The 19777-nt window shown below is 41.9% G+C and overlaps 1 protein-coding gene and 1 long non-coding RNA gene across 8 annotated transcripts in view; both read left to right on the top strand.

Annotated features, from left to right (window-relative positions):
• The window catches only part of LOC140465092 (uncharacterized), a 959861-nt gene that overhangs the window by 519427 nt on the left and 420657 nt on the right, over positions 1-19777 (top strand). The gene's annotated exons all lie outside the window — the stretch shown is intronic.
• Positions 1-19777, top strand: part of LOC140465087 (endonuclease/exonuclease/phosphatase family domain-containing protein 1-like) — a 155161-nt gene that overhangs the window by 2737 nt on the left and 132647 nt on the right. For 4 of the 7 annotated variants that reach the window (XM_072560953.1, XM_072560946.1, XM_072560947.1 and 1 more), the window contains exon 2: positions 5523-5625. The exons of 1 other annotated variant lie outside the window; for it this stretch is intronic. The gene's annotated coding sequence lies outside the window, so the exon portion shown is untranslated. Of the gene's footprint in view, positions 1-5522; positions 5626-5738; positions 5824-6151; positions 6168-19777 lie in introns of those variants that run through there. 2 more of the 7 variants (XM_072560949.1, XM_072560951.1) reach the window with 2 other exon arrangements.

The following is a 19777-nucleotide window of genomic DNA, read 5'->3' as shown; positions in this document are numbered from 1 at the left end:
GTAGACATGGTGTCTTGAATTACTTTCTTCTTTATCACAATTATTCTGTGATGTTTTGAAAGCTGGAAGGATTATCCTGATTCTCAGGGAGATTTATGCCATTATAATGATGAGTCTGTCATCAAAACCTTTGAAGGGCTCAGAGAGGACATTATAGATTAGGTGACTTTCAGTATCAATTAGGGAATTTTCCTCATTAATTAATAGACTATCATTTTTATGGTCATCACTCCAGAAGATAACAGTGATTGTGATTTTGCTGGCATCTCACTTTTTAAAATACTAACTGCCTCTTAGGTTTAAATATCATGGCATAGATAGTCTGGCAGCACTACAATTTGTAGCTTAAAAGAGAAATTCCTTTTCCTTTTTAAAACATTGCTCAAAACTGTTATCGTTGTGTCACATGACTACCAGGATCACTGGAGGTGAGCTAAATGGATCCTTTTTTTTGTCTAACGGTACCTGTATTGCTACACTTATGGTGTAAGTCGGCATTTGCCACAGTAGGCAAATCTCTGCTAACATTTATGTGTACAGAGATGTGCTGACTCTAATCAGGAAAATGGTCAGTCAGTATGCAGTTTTTGTGATTATTATAATATTTCAATGCAATCCAGTACTTGTAAATCTGATATTGATAGTTTTGTAGATTTGACTTCTATCTGGAGATTGTAAAATGATGGAAATTGTTCTGTCAGAGTTGGCGGTCATGTAAAATGAGTGTTATGGATAGACAGGATTTATTAATATCTTCTGATAATTTTGATGCTTTCCTTGTGATTGTACATCCTGTTTAAACAGTCAGCCAAGATCCACATTCCAAAAGCCATAAAATGAGTAGCGGAACCATGCAAATCACAAAGGTCCTAAGTTCAATCACTGATTACGTTGACAGGTGGATTTTGAACCACGGATGACAACAAAACCACTTTGCAAACTTTTTCAAATGTTCAAGCATTTTGTTGCATAAGGGTGGCAAGTAGAGAGGGAAGGCTTACACTGGATGGGCATACAACGTAAATCAAGTCAATTAAAGTGATAGCACACAGACCTTTGAGTCTGAGCTTGCCAAATCCCATTTCAGAACCAGAAGATAGAACTGAGGCTAATTTGAGTTCAATGTTCAGGGTCCAGTTCTGGTCAGCCTGTTATAGGAAGGATATTATTAAGCTAGAGACGGTTCAGAAAGGATTTACCAGGATGTTCTGGGTGTGGAAGGTTTGAGTTATAAAGAAAGGCTGGAATCTTTTCACTGGAATGTAGGAGATTGAGAGGTAACCTTCTAGGTGTTTATAAAATCAGAGGTAGAGACAGGGTTAATGGTAACTGTCTTTTCCCTAGGATGGGGGTTTCAAGATTAGAGGGCATATTTTTAAGGTGTAAGAAGAGAGATCTGAAAAAGACTTGAGGGGCAACTTTTTTGACATAAAAGGTGGCTTATGTTTGGAATGAACTGTAGAGGAAGTGGTGGATGCAGGCACAGTTACAACATTTAAAGACACCTAGGTAGGTACATGAATAGGAAAGGTTTGGAGGGGTATGGACCAGAAGCGGGCAGGATTAGTTTAGTTTGGGATTATGATTGGAATGGACAGGGAGGACCAAAGGGTCCATTTCCAGGCTGTATGATTCTGTGACTATTTTTGCAAGCTAAGACCCCTTCTGCCTTTTCAAGTGAAGATGAAAGAGTCATAATGTTTTATTCCTGAGATATCAGGGATACCTTCTAGTTTGCTGGAAAGCATTTGTCCTTTTTAACCATTACCTCCAAGACAGATTAAGTAACAGTTCTTCCTGTATGTTAGTGGGATCTTGTATAGAGCTGAAAATGTGTTGCTGGAAAAGCGCAGCAGGTCAGGCAGCATCCAAGGAACAGGACAATCAACGTTTCGTGCATAAGCCCTTCTTCAGGAATGAAGAAGAGCTTCCTGAAGAAGGGCTTATGCCCGAAATGTTGATTCTCCTGTTCCTTGGATGCTGCCTGACCTGCTGTGCTTTTCCAGCAAAACATTTTCAGCTCTGATCTCGGGATCTTGTTTAGTGCAGGTTGGGTTTGCCCTTTGGGCCTTGAGGGGCAAGATGTCATGTATATACAGATAGGTGTTTAGGAATTTCACTGTCAGGTCCAGGTGATTGGATTGACCTCCCATTGAATATATGGACACGCTAATCTGAATTTTCTGTGAGTCAGAAAGTTCTTTTTCTAGTGTTGATGCAAGTTACACATTTGGACCCCATGTGATTCCTATCATTGCAGATTCGAAAGGAATTACTCAGGAAATGGAATTTTCCACAGGGCAATTCTGCTATACAAGGAGCCCTCCAAAAACCTCCATTTAAATTGGCTAATTTGGAGGCTTCCAACTAAATTAAGTAAAATTGTTAACCAGGAGAAGTTATGCTGTTAAATATAAATACAACCAACTGGTACCCTACTAATCTGCCATCCCACCCATCTGGTACACTACCCTCCCAATACCTGAGCATCACAATTGACTTACGTACTTACCATTTCACAGCAGCTGACCACTGTGAAAAGGGGATGTGGTTTACCTCTCTTTGACTTTTCTGCTCTATGAAATAATTGACAGTATGTAAGTATTGCTCTGCATTTCTGAAGGAGTCCTGAGCGGAATGTCCTGTCAGAAATGTGGAGCTCCCTTCTTTCATTTTCAAAAAAAAGGAAGGGTTGGAATGGTAATCTGTGTGAGATTGTCACTCCTTGATTGCCATGCCTCAGAAAATCCAGCCCACTATTGCCAACCATTGTGGCTAAAACTGCTTTGTAGCGATGCAGAAGTTGATGTGTGAATGCTTCCTCGTGATTCATAGAAACCCTGCAGTGTCGAAACAGGCTATTTGGCCCAACAAGTCCAGACCGACCCTCCGAAGAATAACCCATTGCGACCCATTCCTCTACCCTATTACTCTACTTTTCCCTTGACTTCTGTACCTAACCTACACATCACAGGATACTATGGGCAATTTAACATGGCCAGTTCACTTAATATGCACATTTCGAGACATCCTTGAATCTTCTGTGTTCAAATTCATCCATTGAAATTGCTTTCTGCATTTTAAAAATATAACATTCTGACACACCATTTGGGTGGCATGGTGGCTCAGTGGTTAGCACTGCTGCCTCACAGCACCCCCGGGACCCAGGTTCGATTCCAGCCTTGGATGACTGTCTGTGTGGAGTTTGCATATTCTCCCTGACTGTGTATGTTTCTGCTCTGGTTTCCTCCCATAGTCCAAAGATGTGCAGGTCAGCTGGAATGGCCATGCCAAATTGTCCATAGTGTCCAGGGATGTATGTACTGGCTGGGTGGATTAGCCATGGGAAATCCAGGGTTACAGGTTCACTCCCTCCCCAGCTACATCTGGGATTCCTCTGACACCCTGCAACACATTGACAGCTTTCAACTCGCAGGCCCTAACCACCTTCTATTCACCATGGATGTGTAATCTCTTTACACCTCCATCCCACACCAAGACGGCTTGAAAGCTCTTCGCTTCTTTCTCGAAGAGAGGCCCAAACAATCTCCATCCACCACCACTCCTCTGCCTGGCTGAACTTGTTCTCTTTCTCAACAACTTCTCCTTCAACTCATCCCATTTTCTCCAAATCAAAGGTGTCGCAATGGGTACCCGCATGGGTCCTAGCTATGTCTGCCTTTTCATGGGGTATGTGGAACATTTCTTGTTCCAGGCCTACCTGGGTCCCCTCCCACAACTGCTTTATTGGTACAAGGATGACTATTTCGGTGCAGCTTCATGCTCTCGTCCTGACCTGGAAAAATTCATAAACTTCGCTTCCAGTTTCCGTCCCTCCATCACCTTCACCTGGTCCATCTCCAACACTTGCCTTCCTTTCCTTGACCTTTCGGTCTCCATTTCCGGCAATAGTCTAACAAATGATATCCATTACAAGCCCACTGACTCCCACAGCCATCTGGACTACAACTTCTCGCCCTACGTCCTGTAAGGACTCTATCCCTTTCTCTCAGCTCCTTCGCCTCCACCACATTTGTTCCGATGAGGCCACTTTCCAAAGTGGCGCTCTTAATATGTGCTCCTTCTTCTCCAACCGTGGCTTCCCACCTACAGTTGTTGACAGGGCTCTTGACAGCGTGCGGTCCATCTCCCGCACCACGACCCTCACCCCCTCCCTCCCCTCCCAAAACAAGGATAGGGTCCCTCTTGTTCTCACCTTTCACCCCACCAGCCTTCACATGCAAAGAATAATTCTCCGCCATTTTCGCCAACTCCAACACAACGCCACCACTAAACACATCTTCCCTTCTCTTCCCCCATCTGCATTCGGTAGAGATCGTTCCCTCCAGAACAACCTAGTCCACTCCTCCATCACACCTAACACCTCTCCCATTACACACAGCACCTTCCTATCACACCTAACACCTCTCCCATCACACACTGCATCTTCCCATCACACCTAACACCTCTCCCATCACACACTGCATCTTCCCATCACACCTAACACCTCTCCCATCACACACTGCATCTTCCCATCACACCTAACACCTCTCCCATCACACATGGCAACTTCCCATGCAATCGCAGAAGGTGCAATACCTGCCCCTTTACCTCTCCCGTGCTCACCATCCAAGGCCCCAGACTCTCATTTCAGATCTGTACGCAATCAGGTCCCGGACCTTCCCGTGGCTTGCCACTTTAACACCCAATCCTGCTCCCATACCCACATGTCTGTCCTTGGCCTGCTGCAATGTTCCAGTGAAGCTCAACGCAAACTGGAGGAACAGCATCTCACCTTCTGACTAGGCACGTTACAGCCTGACGGTCTTAACATTGAATTCAACAACTTCAGATGATTATCCCATCTCGACCCCTCTGTTTTCATTCTGCTCCATAATTTTATTTCATTTATTTTATTTATTTTTTATATATTTTTTTCACTGTTCTGTATCTCTTATTTCTTGATTGTCTCTCTTTCTCTCGCTCCCCACACTCTCATCACCTTTTCCCCCTCCACTTCCCCCTTTGCTACCCTTCTCCCCTGTTTTCCATTTAGCCTCTGCTTCACCCTCCACCCCCCACAATCCCCCACAATCCCCCACATATTTTGTAACAGCACTGGCTTTAGCCTTGGTCATTCACAGCTCCTAATCTCCCTATAATCTCTCTATGCACTGTCATTATCACCTCTTTATTGCTACCTTTGCTTCTGGAGCCATGAATCACCTTTTCTCAGCCCAGTATAAATACCTCCCTTTTTCTAGCTTTGACAAAGGGTCAGTTAGACTCGAAATGTCAGCTCTTTTCTCTCCTTACAGATGCTGCCAGACCTGCTGAGATTTTCCAGCATTTTCTCTTTTGGTTACAGTGATAGGGTTGGTCTGGATAGGATTTTCCTCAGAGTTGCTGTTGATTGGACTGAATGGCCTGCTTCCACACTGAAAGGATTCTATGAGGTCAGATGTTTTGAACTGTAAAAATCAGCAAAGAAATGTTGCATGATATGTGCCTCTGTTTTATAGAACTGAGGCGCTTGAATCTGATGGAAGGAAGAACCAGATTCCAGTATCTTCGTGCAAGTAACAACTTACTCATGTTTTCTTGAGCTATTTCTCCATTAACATGGTGAGTTTAAAGGTGAATGACCTATTGTGAGATTTGATTAATAACTAGTGTTTAGTTTGCTAACCTCATGATGCATTTTGTGTGTATGTACAAAGTTCAGTTTTAACAGAACTGTTCTTTAAAAGACTGATAGTGATTTGCATTATCTGAAAATTGGTCTTTTATGCTGCAGAGAACAACAGTGCCTTGTAGATGTGGGTAAGGACTTAAAAGATTCTAATTTTTGACAGTTTCAATCAGGGTAAAGTAAATTTTATTTGCTCAATGTTCCCATTATATTTGTTTCTATATTTTTTAGTCTGGCAGATTCACATTTCATCTTTGATCCGCCTGGCCTTGTCTATTCTGTTACTGAGAATTCAGTCAAAGAGTTATAGCAGCTACTACTTGCTACCACTTTGCAGGCACAATGGGCTGAATGGTCTCCTTCTGCACAGTGAGTTTTGATATTCCATGGTTCAGGTCATGTGCCATCTGAACCTATATTCATTCTCAGTTTGCAGCTCTAAAGTGTAGTACATCAGTGGTTTCTAACACCAAATGTAAGTACTAATGGTTTGTAATAGCTTAGAATTGTATGAGTATATTTCAATCCTTTTAAAAACAAAATTTTAGTCAACTTTTTCTACTTTATTTTTTGCCCTGCAATACAGCCCTGAGGTGTTAACTTCTGGAGAATCAATATTACAACTATCTGATTATTGGTATTTGCAATCTCATCAACAACTGACATTTCAGTAAATGATTTTTCTTTGGTTTCATGCAGTTTATTTTACAGCAATTGCTGCATCAGCTTGTTTTGGAGGACAGGTAATTTGGCAGACATAACATCTTGGGTAAATGTGTTCCTCACAGAAAGTCCAAAGCTGGTTTATTAATTACCGATTAAGTGCTATATCTTGGTATAATAGATCACAAAAATAGTCACAGTTGTTTTGCTGGCTTTCTTTCAGCACATCTTTTAGGCTTCAGAATAATAAAATACTATGCTGTAGGTATGGGGAGGATCACTTAGAAACAAGCATATATCAGACCAGTGTTGTTTCTTAAAATGTCTCCATGTATTGGGCCACACTTTTGGGGTTGCAGTGTGTGCACAGAGCAGAAAGACCTTATCACATGGAGTGATGTACCTGAGGAATACATGACCGGCATTGTGATTGAAACAAAGACCATCAAATGTTAAATAACAGTTTAGATAGGTGGTTTTAAAACAAAAGGTGAGAAAGGAAGATGAAAATAGAACAGATGGATTAAGATAGGGGCTACTGCTTGTGTGAAGGATAAAAGGTGACACTGGATGGTTGTGTCAAGTGCTCTGTTTCATTTCTATAATTTCAGTGTAAATAATTATTTAAAATATACCTTTTGGTTTTGAGTAACTTAATCTGGCACTGTTGAGGAAATAGTAGTGCATCTTGTACAATGGTTAGGGTGCAACTTGAGGAGTGAAAATGCCTGCTTAAAGGAAATAATATCTTCTGTATCTTTCAACAGCTCAGCAATGGAAATTAACCTATTTTTTTCAGCATCTTGATGGCTGGCAAGAATAGTTAGATTGAGGAATACACTTTATCTTGTTTACTGCTCTCTGCACTTTGAGATACTGGTCTGAAGTATCTCAGACTATGCTATATGCTATACTTGAGGCTGCTTGTGCCTTTTCCTAAGTAAGGCTTTTCAGCTCCTGATGTACTGTAACTCTCCTTTGTTCACATCTGTACATGACACATTCTCCAATACAGTTTCAAACATGCATGATGTACCAGGACCTTACATGGCAAGCACACTGTGTGTGCAGCAAGCAAACGGCCATGTCAAAGGGGAATGGTGTCTAGGAGTTGAGGCACTCCTCAGTCAGGGGCGTGGATCCAGGCATGAGAAGGCAAGGGGAGCTTCTGAGGTCAGTCTGGGGGACGTTTGTCTTGTCAGGCATCTGGTTAGGATGTTCAGTCCATGCCTCTGCAGCCTAGCGAATGGGTCACAGGCAGCCCTGTGGCTACATCATGCCCAGTCTGGAGGCTGTTGCTTATACAGTTGGTGTGATGAACAGACATCAATCGGGGGTATGGGAAGTTCTCAGCCGGGCTCTGTGGTTAGGACGATGAGCCACAGTTAATCCATTAAGTCTGTCCAACAAAGGTAAGAAGTAAAGGGAGAGGGAGTGGAATGGGAAGATAAAGGGGTACGCTGTTGCATTGAAGGAAACTTGTGTGATTGGGGCTGCAGGCTGGGTGGTTGGGAGCAAGACAGTTGTGAAGGGTGAGTGGATGGCAACTGCATATGTAAGGGGGGGGAGTGGCAAACAGTAAACCATGGATAGGAAAGGGTTAGGCCTGTGGTGGGCTTCATCCACAATAATGATTAAATAGCTTCTGGAGGTGGGGGGAGGGGGGAGGGGGAGATGGGCAGCTGCAGGCTAATGTAAATGGATTAGATAGGGACCTGGGAGATATGAAACCTACAGGGTTGATGGCGGAGTGGGAGGGAGGTGATGTGCGTGCTATCAGGAAGGAGTGCAGGTGTTGGGGTTGGGCCTGGAAATTACTGTCTGAGGGGCACTCGCGGTCACCTACCATTGTCTTGGAAATTGCAACCAAGCAAAGGCAAAGAAAATGGCTGCAACCACATCCAGAGTGAGCGGTGTAAGTGGCTCACCCTGTCCGAAAGGTGGCTGCAAATCCCAGTGATGTGAGGCCCTTTAAAAGGCAGCACCATTACACACAAACTCATACAGTATAGAGCGCACACACCTGTGGGCTAGTAATCCCTGGCCATCCTTATTGTGTCCTATACACTCTCCCTGCCCCAAAGTTTGCTGGCTGCTATATGTAAGAACAATAACTTTGGCTATTGAGGCCTCCTGGCTCAGAGGTAGGGTCATTACCACAGTGCTTCAATAACCCTTTAATGGATCAGACCCACACTTAAATAGTTCCATCTGCAGAACTATTGTCCACCAAACTCATCTCCATGACAGTTAAGTAACCCCACATAGTGTCATAGAGTTGTACAGAATAGAACTAAACTAGTCACACTTGCCTGCATTTAGCCCATTTCCCTCTTAAACTTTTCCTATTCATGGACCTACCCAAATGTCTTTTAAAATTTGTAACTGTACCTGCATTTACCACTTCCTTTGGCAATTCATTCCATGCATCACCTCCTGTATGACAATGTTGTCCCTCAAGTCCCTTTTAAATCTTCCTCCTCTCCCCTCAAAAAAAGAGCTCTCTAGTTTTGAACACACACCCCTAGGGAAAAGACATTAGCTGTTCATCTTATCTATCTCCCACATGATTTTATAACCTCTATAAGGTCACCCCTCAACCTTCTATGCTTGATATCCAAAACAATTCCTTCCACCACCATCAGCCCCCTTTCCTTATCATCAGGGTGGGTTCACTGCCATTCTGCTCCTGCCTCAGCGAAAATTAATTCCTTCATCTTTAATTCCATCAGAACAAATTCTCAATATCAGCCTCACCATGTGATTGAAAGAAGCCTGTCTATGTGATTGAAGGGCCAATCTTAATATCACTCTGTCTTGGGATCCTTCCTGGGACTTACATTTTACTTCTCTCATAACCTTTAAAAGGAAACCAGATTAAGAACTTGCTGAAACCACTATGGGTGAAAGTGCCAAACAATACCAAGGATGCAATTGAACTTTTGAAACGTAAAAGAAGTGTGTAAATGTTTAGTGCAATTTGTTTGATATTTAGGTTTAAATGGAGAAGAAGCTACGCTGGGTATTGACATCATTTTCACTGTCTGCGAAGCAGCCAGATCCAAATCAAAGAATCCATTGTTTAAAATGTGTGGCATTAATAGTCCAGGCATGCCTTGTGTTTTTTGCCTTTCTGTTTAGTTGATCAGGAGAAGAGACCAAGCAGTAAGAAATTTGGAGCAAAAATCATGCTCGCTTTATTTTCTCTGCTTCCCAAAAGTTGGACAGAGTTAGGGTGAAAATTAATTAGTTATTTGGAAATGATGCAAATACACTTTCTAGAAAAAGAGAAACTACATTTGCATAATGTTACAACAAATATGTGGTAGAAATGTTCTATATTTAAAGAAATGCATTCTTAGCAATTTCAAAATTAAGCACAAATTAATGTTGGGTCACTGGACAGGAAGAATGGGGAGTTAACAGTAGTTAATAAGGATATCGTGAATGAATTGAACATATTTTGCTCTTTCAGGATGCAAAAGCATCCTAGTAACGACTGTAAATTGGGAAGTAGAAGGAAGAGAGGAACTTGCTGAAATGATAATCACCAGGGAAGGGCAAACTTGTGGATCTGCAGTCATTGGGTCCTGATGGACTTCATCCTAGCATTTTAAGAGATTCCTAATGAAGTAGTAGGTGCATTAATTTGATTTTCCAAAGTTCACTAGATTATGGAAGATTCCATGAGAATGAAATGTAGCAAATTAAACATCTTTAATCCAAGAAAGAAAGAAGGAAGGCAGGAAATGATAGGCCAGTTAGCTGGATGGCATCAGGGGAAGGTGTCAGAATTGATCATTAAGGAGGTTAAACCTTGGTATTTGGAAAAAATTCCAGATAATTGGGAAGCGGCACCATGGTTGAAAGGGAAACCATGTTTAACCATTCCTTTGGAGTTCTTTGAAGAGGTAACATGCTTTTTGTATAGGGGAATCTGACATACCATACCTGGATTTCCAGAAAGATTTTTTTACAAGGTCGACATTACAGGTTAATGAGCAAAGTAGAAACACATTGCATAAGGGATAACATGCTGGCATGAGAGAAGATTGGATGGCAGGCAGGAGACAATATGCATAAATAGGTATTTTTCAGTTTGGCAGGATTCGACAAATGGAGGGGTTTGTGCTGGGGCGTCCACTTTTTACAATTTACATGAATTACTTTGATGAGGGGAATGAAGATAGAGTAGCTAAATTTGCAGACACTGTAAAGTAGATAGAATATGTTGTGAAGAGGTGGCAGACCTATGTAGATAGATTGTGTGTGGGTAAAAAGGTGGCAGGTGGATTGTAATGTGGGAAAATGTGAAGTTGTTCACTTTGGCAGGGAGAATAAAGAAAAAGCTGAGTATGAATGGCTGTAGAATTCTGAGGTGTAGAGAAATCAAGATATTCTAGTGTATGAGTCATTAAAAAGTATGAAGGTACAGCAAATAATTAAGAAGCCTTATCGAACCCGGGTCCAGTTCAACCAGAATGATGATATCTGGTAAAGCAGTCAAGGAACTAGACAAATCTCAGTCAAGGCACTGGTCAATCATCAGGTGGGGCTATCTTTTCAAGGCAGTCATTGAGGTGATCCATGTTAAATTTCTGTTCAGTAGGAACTCAAAGGGGTTATGAGAGGCTGTTGTAAAGGTGGGGATGCTGGGGAATCCAATTGTAGGAATTAGAGGCAGCATGCAAAGAGGATAATAATTGCAAGGAAGGCAACTCAACATATAAGGGTGGGAGGCGAAATGTTACTGTAGAAGGGTGGAGTCATCTGTCCCCACCCCATTGCTTCAATGAAGAGACAATGCGTGATTATATTTTCATGGATATGCTGTATGTCTAGGACTCTGAGTAAAATGGGGAGATGATCAGTTAAATGGGTTACTTATCTTTGTTTTATGTATAATTTTGGTTAGGTGATAATATGGGGAAGATGAAAGCCAACGGGATTGACCAGGAAGGAAAAAAAGAGGGAGAAAGAAAGTTTAAGGGTTTCCCTTGATTGAAAGGCCGAGCCTCCATCAAGTGTGTCTACTGTTGCCTTCCATCCTCATCAACATCACAAGTCATAGAATCATAGAGATGTACAGCACGGAAACAGACCCCTCCATCCAACTCGTCCATGCCGACCAGATAGCTTGGAGGATTTGAGCTATAGCGAGAGGCTGAATAGGCTGGGGCTGTTTTCCCTGGAGTGTTGGAGGCTGAGGGGTGACCTCATAGAGGTTTATAAAATCATGAAGGGTATGGATAGGATAAATAACAAGGTCTTTTCCCTGGGGTGGGAGAGTCCAGAACTAGAGGGCACAGGTTTAAGGTGAGAGGGGAATGATATAAAAGGGACCTAAGGGGCAACTTTTTCATGCAGAGGGTGGTGCATGTATGGAATGAGCTGCCAGGTGAAGTGGTGGAGGCTGGTACAATTGCAACATTTAAAAGGCATCTTGATGGGTATATGAATAGGAAGGGTTTAGAGGGATTTGGGCCAAGTGCTGGCAAATGGGAGTAGATTATGGAAATAAAATAGCTGCCACTACACCAGGAGTGGGGTGGGGGTGGTGGTGGAGTGAGGGTTTCATCCTTTGAGGGAGGGACTCCACCTCTGTGTGGTGAGGCCCTTCAAAGATCATTGGCATTAAACCTACACAGTACAGTTGAAAGTTATCACCTAATGCTCTTGCTGGAACTTACACATTTACTAACTTGTTCCTGGCCTCAAGCACTCTCAACTACATGATTCAACATTACAAATCTAGAACACTACTAAAGGCAGTGAGGCGCACACAATGTTTTGTGAGCTGGAAAAAGCCCCCACGTTGCCAAAGTCACAATCACTTTCCAAAGTTCCTTCGCCAGCACAAGGTACAGAAGCTGCTCACTTCAGACCTTGGATTATTAAATGTTCACGCCATCACTCTATATGCAACAAAGTCTTTCTTGGGTACAGTGGGGGTTGGGGTGATGGGCAGGGGAGAGAGATCCCCAATACTGCTGTCACACATGAAATCTGCTACTGGATATGCAGCAAGAGGCTTGAGCAATAGATGTATGACTCATGGGGAGCAATGTGCAATGTCCATGAGGATGCATCTCACCAGTCTGCTTGTTGGGACGCAAGGTCTTGAAGACAATGTCCAGATGTTGTTTGTGATGCTGCAACTACTGAATGATCACATGACAGTGGAGTTACATTGTGCCTGATATTGGCCACATTGGCTCTACTGGGAAAGGTTCCAGTGAGCCATACACAGAAGCAATGTGGCCTCTGCACTGAGGGCTGCAACATAAATGGATGAGGAGCATGCGCATTCACAAATGTAGGACCAACATCAACCTGCAGCTGATGGGACCCAGTCCCAAATGCAGAGCTTTCAGCCCCAGGTGCCCTCATGTTGGGGTGAAAATACAGGAGAGCCACACTTGCTAGTCTTTTGAGGGCGCCATAGTGTCTCAGTGGTTAGCACTGCTGCCTCACAGCGCCAGGGATCCAGGTTCAATTCCAGCCTCAGGCGACTGTCTGTCTGTGTGGAGTTTGCACATTCTTCCCATACCTGCATGGATTTCCTCTGGGTGCTCTGGTTTCCTCCCACAATCACAAAGATGTGCCAGTCAGGTGAACTGGTCACGCTAAATTGCCCATAGTGTTAGGTGCATTAGTCTGTAGTAAATATGGGGTAGGGGAATGGGTTTGGTTGGTTACTCTTCAGAGGGTCAGTGTTGGGCTGAAGGGCCTTTTTCCATACTGTAGGAAATCTAATCTAATCTAATGGACTGCTCTATGAGAAAGAGAGAGAGAGAGAGACATTACACTCTGTCCAGAGGTAGAGGTCATAACATCTTGTGATGTTGCCCAGTGTATCTGTGTATCTACAATACACCATCTCCTTCCTCTGGGGTCAATGAGGGCTGGAGCAGTCGCATCAGCTTTCCATGCAGGTCATGTTTGGAGCTACGCAGTGATACCATCCAGACAGAGGATGCTACTTGATCCTCAGAATCTCTGCTTCAAACAACTAGAAGCTGCACGAGCTGTGGGATGGATGATGGGGATCTGTGAGAACTGCAGCATTGATGTGAGTAAGAACCTGAGGACATTCCTGTGGACCTGGTGGAACAGCAGCTTCAGTATCCTGCAGCAACAGCAGCAAGGTCCACAACAACACCAGCAAGGAATCCTTTGTGAACCTGATTCAATGGAATGGAGTTACATTTGGTCATTTTTCACTGTCTATAGATATCCTAGTGCTGGAGAGGTCAGCATCCCCTGTGTAATCATAATGCAGCTTACCAGTTTCATCTTTCTAAGCTGTTCATGCTGTTTAGTCAATGTTAATGTTACAAATGGATAGAAGGCCTTAAAGCATTCAGTGCTTGCTCATTGAAACCTGACAGTTTCATGTTAGTGTGAAAGCTATTGTTCAGACAGCGTTAGAACATCATGTGCTGAGGATGTCTAACCTCTGAACCTTCATTCATGTCGTTACAGCTAAAATGACATTCAGTCCTTCAAATCATGATGAAAAGTGAACATTTATTTCCTGATGTGATAGTGTGTTTAAAATGATATCACCATGCCATCTGTGTCCTCATAAGGCCATCTTTCTTTTCTTCCCATTATACCTGAGTGCAGTCTGGGTGAAGATTGCACTGGCCAGGGTGGTAACTATAGACCAGAATGGCAGGGTCAGGTACCGTGGTCTCCTCTGCTGGTTCTTAAGAAAAAGATTGTCTCTACTCTGCACCACCTGTCCAACTCCCTGTCAGCAAAGCAGGAGGCCAAATCCCCTTTCTCACCATTTCTGTGGTAATTGGTAACAATAGGAACTGTGAGGGGCAACTCCTGACTAACAGCACTTGACCTAGACAACAGCTGTGTTTTAAAGATGGCACTAGAATTCTTTGAGGTTCTGGCATTAGTGAGTGTCAGAGAGATATGTGGTGCCTCTATAATGAGGCAAGCTGTGAAGAATTTTGAGATAATGGACTTCAGCTCAAAAAGAGAAACCCTCCATGAAACTCCCTTAAAATTGACACAGCCCATTTTCCAAAAGCCAATGTTTCCTCTAGTTGCTGAGTGCAAGACTAAGGCACAATGTTTTTATAATTATGGGTCATCCTTTTAGGCAGAGGTGAGGAGAATATTTTTTAGAGTTATGGCTTTGGAACTCTGTCTCTCAGAGGCAGAGGAGATAGGGTTCTTAAATATTTTTACAGAGTATCTGTTCCCAATGCTTTCACAATGGCATCTACAGCCATTGGCATATGCACCTGACGTCTGTGATGCTGCATTTGCCTTAATCTGGCCGCTGATGTGAATATATGGTGGAGCCTGTGCTCAAACTGAAGTAAATCTGTTTGCTGTTGCTTTAGGTGCACAGTTGTCCTTCCAACAAGGTCTTACTTTAAATTGTTTCAATGGTCACCCAATCGCAACTGTAAAACTCTGAGCATGGTGGGTGTAATTTTGTATATGCACACAATGGTACTCTAGCCTGCAGTGCCATTGGCCACGAACACATCCGTAATTTGTAAGATGGAGGTAGATAGATTGGGGGAAAAGGAGATAAAAGTTCCCTGATGTCCCTAGACTTGCTTATTTGAAAAGACAAAAACTGAGTGGAGATGAAAGCTGGTTATCCTTTGGGCTCAGGGAGGAAAATAGAAAAGGAAGTTTCGCATTTATGCAATGCTTTGAACGATCTCAGGATATCCAAACCAAAATACAAGAAAAAAAATGGAACTTCACTCAATTTTAGTTTATATGTTTATAGAAATACCTTTCCATTGCAAATGTACATATTGATTAAGTAAATTAGGATAACCTGGTTTAGGATAATTTCTTTCAGAATTGCCAATCTTCAGTTCATTTCTCAGTTGGAGTTATATGGCACTTGTATATTCACATTCAAACCTCTCTATTACTTAATTAACTAACGAGATTAACTTAGAAGTCTTTGTACAAAATTAAGAAAAAAGACTTGCGTTTATTTAGCATATTTCACTATCTTAGGCCTTTCCAAAATCCTTTACTACTAAAAAAAGCATTTAAAAGTGTATAGATTTTGAAATGCAGAAAATGCACCTGCTAATTTGCACACAGTAAGTTTCCACAAGCTGCAATGAAATAAGTCGCCAAATCAGCCACATTAGGTATTGGAGAGAAATAAACATTAGCCATGACTCCAATGAGAATAATCTGCTTTCCAACATAATGTTTGGCTGAGTGCTTCAGTTTCGCATTGCTTGGAAAGACAATTCCTCAACACTAAATTAGAGATTTGTGTACCCAGGTTTCTGGAGTGCATCTTGAACTCGTAATCTAATGCTTTGTAAGACAGTTCCACCTACTAAAGCCACAGTTGATACCTGATGTCATTTAGTAGGAACATGGCTGAAGATATTGGTGCTTATTGCAAATAATCAGTTTATTGTGAATATATTTCTGTAGTTATATAATCCATAGCTCACCTGTGGTGGTTAATAAATGCCATGGGTGATGGGAAAAAAAAACATTCAGTTGTGTTTAAGTGCACTTCTGAATATTTTTTAAAAAGTTCATACCTTACCTAAGGCCTCATGAAATGATCCCTTTGGCAAAAGAATCATGTTATTCCCAACTATGAAAAAAATGAGCAACTCACCATTGACCAGCTGTAAACTGTCAATATGGTATTTCCATCAATCAGTTAGTTGGGTAACCTCGTCATTGTATTTAAAAACAAAATATTTTGTAGCTGGCCTTGAAAATTTAACCTGTAAATATTACGTTTATAGACTTTGGATAATTGTTTTCTGGGAAGAATTGTTGATAGTGACTGTGTGCAATGAAGAGTTCAAAATAAGTGATCTTAAATTAATCTAACTAGTTGTCAGCTTCAACCTCCAATCCTTTCTCATTGCTGTAATGTATTAGCAACCAGCTCACATGATTCATCATATTTTCAAGCAGAGATTAATTCTTTAATCGACAACCAGACTTGCATTTAAATGGAAATGATAAACATGATAAAGGATGGGCTTTAAGAATTGTGTTCTATTTGATGAACTGGAACCCGACAGAAAAGGAAAAAAAAAGTTTGTTTGGAAGTCCATTAGGTTAAAGAGTTTATGTACTTGCAATTGTACAAATCTGATGCTAATCTGCTTATGTCAGTAACCATAGGTCACAGATCGAGCAAACAGTGACTTATGATCAGAGTGTGTTTTGTTAGGCCCTGTCACAATCTGTCATTTCACTTTTGTTAGCCATCTTTGGTAAAGACGGCCTATTCCAGCTGCAATTTCTTTTTTTTTGTAGTGTTGGTATTGAGAATGCATCCTTTTTTCATGGTCTCAGAATGCCAGGATATTGGTGGATACTATCCCACTGTGGATTTTTCTGCTGACGTAGGATTGGATTATATAGTGTGATGAAGAGACAAATTGCGTTTTTAGCAGCAGAGTGATAGTGAAGGGATGTCATGACTCAGGCATATTTTCAAAGATTCCATTGACTTTAACCAGCATGGTCTCAATGCAGTGAGCAAGTTTAAAGTCAACCTGAAGATAGTGAGAACTACAAATGCTGGAAAGTCAGAGTCGATAAAATGTGGAGCTGGAAAGAAGCACAGCAGGTCCTGCTGAAGGATCCTGCCTGAAATGTCAACTCTCCTGCTCCTCTGATGCCCCTTGACCTGCTGTGCTTTTTCCAGCTCTATGTCTTATCAGCTCTAAAGACAACCTGAAGCTCTCTGATGTATTAAAGGTGTGGATAAGGGATGATGGTGTCTCTCTGCGTACAAGGACATTGGAGAGGAAACGGAGATGAGAGATGGGAAGATGGTGCTATGGTGAATATTTAGGAAGGAGGGTAATGGCACATTTGAGCAATTTGGAAATAATAGTTAAGCAAAAGGAGCAGATGACGATCTCAATGAATGTGTTTTGTCAGGAGGCTATTGATGAAGTAGGCCATGTGGAGGATATAAACCTGTTAAGAATTGATAGAGGGGTGGGCAAAAACTGCAGCATGATGAGAATCAGACTGGCGGAGCTCTCTGTGGTTCGGAGAGTCACCACAATATCATAGCCCATAAACTGTGATTGTCACCAAAAATGGGAAAGTGGTAAGGATGGCATGGTGGCACAGTGGTTAGCACTGCTGCCTCACAGCGCCAGAGACCCGGGTTCAATTCCTGACTCAGGTGACTCTCTGTGTGGAGTTTGCACGTTCTCCCCATGTCTGTGTGGGTTTCCTCTGGGTGTTCCGGTTTCCTCCCACAGTCCAAAGATGTGCAGGTCAGGTGAATTGGCCATGCTAAAATTGCCCGTAGTGTTAGGTTAGGGGTATGGGTGGGTTGCGCTTCGGTGGGTCGGTGTGGACTTGTTGGGCCGAAGGGCCTGTTTCCACACTGTAAAGGAATTAATCTAATAATTGGATTGGGGAAGGATTCAGGTGTGGAAAGAGAGCCCTCACTCTCCCCTCTGCTTCTAACTGCTTCACTGTTTTCACCTCCACCATACATTGAGATTAGCCCTCTCCCCACTCATATATATATATATATATATATATATTATAGTAATTAGTACTTTCATTGCCGCAACACAGTGTAATTACCATCCTAAACCCCACTCCCCCCAACGAAAGGCCCACAGAGTAATTAGCTCATCAAGTTTCCCCCCCTCTTTACATACATAGTAACTAGACTCCTCTGTTCCCCCACACAACAGGTGAGCATGACCAGAAAGAATTTGAAGCTGCTGCATTATAGTCCAGCATTGATTCTCAGTCAATGTCATTGCATTGATTCTGAGTCAATACAGTCCAAAGTCATTGCACTGACACAGGTGAAAATTGTAAGGTAGCTGAAGATAAGATAACTAGTTCCTGGATTTCAGAATTTGTGTCTAGGAAGTTTACAGGATGTGGGACAAAAGACATTCCAAGGAAATTTCGAAATGGACACAGAAAACATTAAAAATACTGTACAATTGCGTAAACTGAGACAGTGGCTATCACATTCTGGATTCAACATTGTGTTAATCAATTTTAGATCAAAACTTCTGCCCCTTTTTTTTCTATTTTTATTTTTATGATTTGTTTTGCAACTAGATGGCAGCTATTCAGCCAATTACACTTCATTTTGGCACTTTGTTTTTCATAATTTCTCCTGCCTTACACCCTATGTCAAATCTTCCCTTTTGTCCTTGCTCACTCCTGCTATCTTTCACTAGCTATGTAGTGCACATTGCTGTGAAATCCCTTTCAGTTCCTGAACACTCCTCCTCCTCCTCCCTGACCCAAGGTTTCACCACAATTCTCTCTCACTCTCACGCTCTCTCACGCTATCACACTCTCACTCTCTCCCCTTCACACACACCCCAATCTCCAGCAGTCGCCATGTCACAGACCATAAGCGGGTCTAGTTGGATCCCTGTCATAGATTGAGCTGAAATTGTATTGGTGGGGATGTGGGTGGGAATGCTATAACTCGACTCTGCTTCTAGAAGATTCAATCATGTTCCTGCATTTCATTCTCCCTTCCCATTTTTCCCTTCTGCAAGTTTTGGCATATTACAGTGCAGATGCAGACAAGATCAGGCGCCACTTTGCTTCTCCCCAATGTCATGGGTGAAACTTTGACTCATGGCATTTTTAGTTAAAGTATCAAGTATTGGCTCTGTAATTACCTTATAGATGTGATTTAATTTTAAAAAAATCACTTTAAATTGACTGAGTTAACCTCAATAATGTGTTCTTCAAAGCTTTGCTTTTTTTTTGAGAATCATTTCACAAATGCTGTTCAAATCCTGTAATGGAGATGAAAACCATAATTAACTGAGTGACTAAGTAAGAAGAATATGGATAATTGAGAAACATTTCCAATAAAAAGGTTATAGAAACTGCCACTTTGCAGAGAAAATTGCTTCCATGTTGTGAATCGTGTACAGATGGAGATTTGTGTTAAAATGCATATTAATTTTCTTACTGATAATGATGCATCCTTATAAATTTGAAGAAATGGCTGAATCTCTCTCCTTCTCTGCTTGGATCTTGTGGCTGTAATGGATGGTGAAATTGTCTGTAATTGCAGTCATTATGACTGTGAAATTGGCAGCAGTGTGGCACCCACACATGTGTAATTGAAGGAGGAAATCCAGAAACTGCTCTAAGTGATTCTATGCTGTGATGAAGTCTTCATGAACAAAGATCAATATACTAATATGGACTTGAGCTGATTGTTGACATTTTTCTGAATTAACTTTGCTGTGAAATGTTACAGCTTTACTGTGTTGACATTTTCATTTATACATGATCAATGTGGGAGGAATTTACTAGTATTAGGTAGCCTAGGTTATCTTTTTGTTCAAATTTTGTTCGCAATTATTTGGTTAAAAAGGTGTGTTCAAATCTATCTGGCCTTTTCACACTTTAGTCACATAC

This window comes from Chiloscyllium punctatum, chromosome 41, assembly GCF_047496795.1.
Source record: "Chiloscyllium punctatum isolate Juve2018m chromosome 41, sChiPun1.3, whole genome shotgun sequence".
In the NCBI taxonomy this organism is placed as follows: domain Eukaryota; kingdom Metazoa; phylum Chordata; class Chondrichthyes; order Orectolobiformes; family Hemiscylliidae; genus Chiloscyllium; species Chiloscyllium punctatum.
The sequence above is the reverse complement of the archived record's forward strand: the minus strand, read 5'-3'. Positions and strand labels throughout refer to the sequence as shown.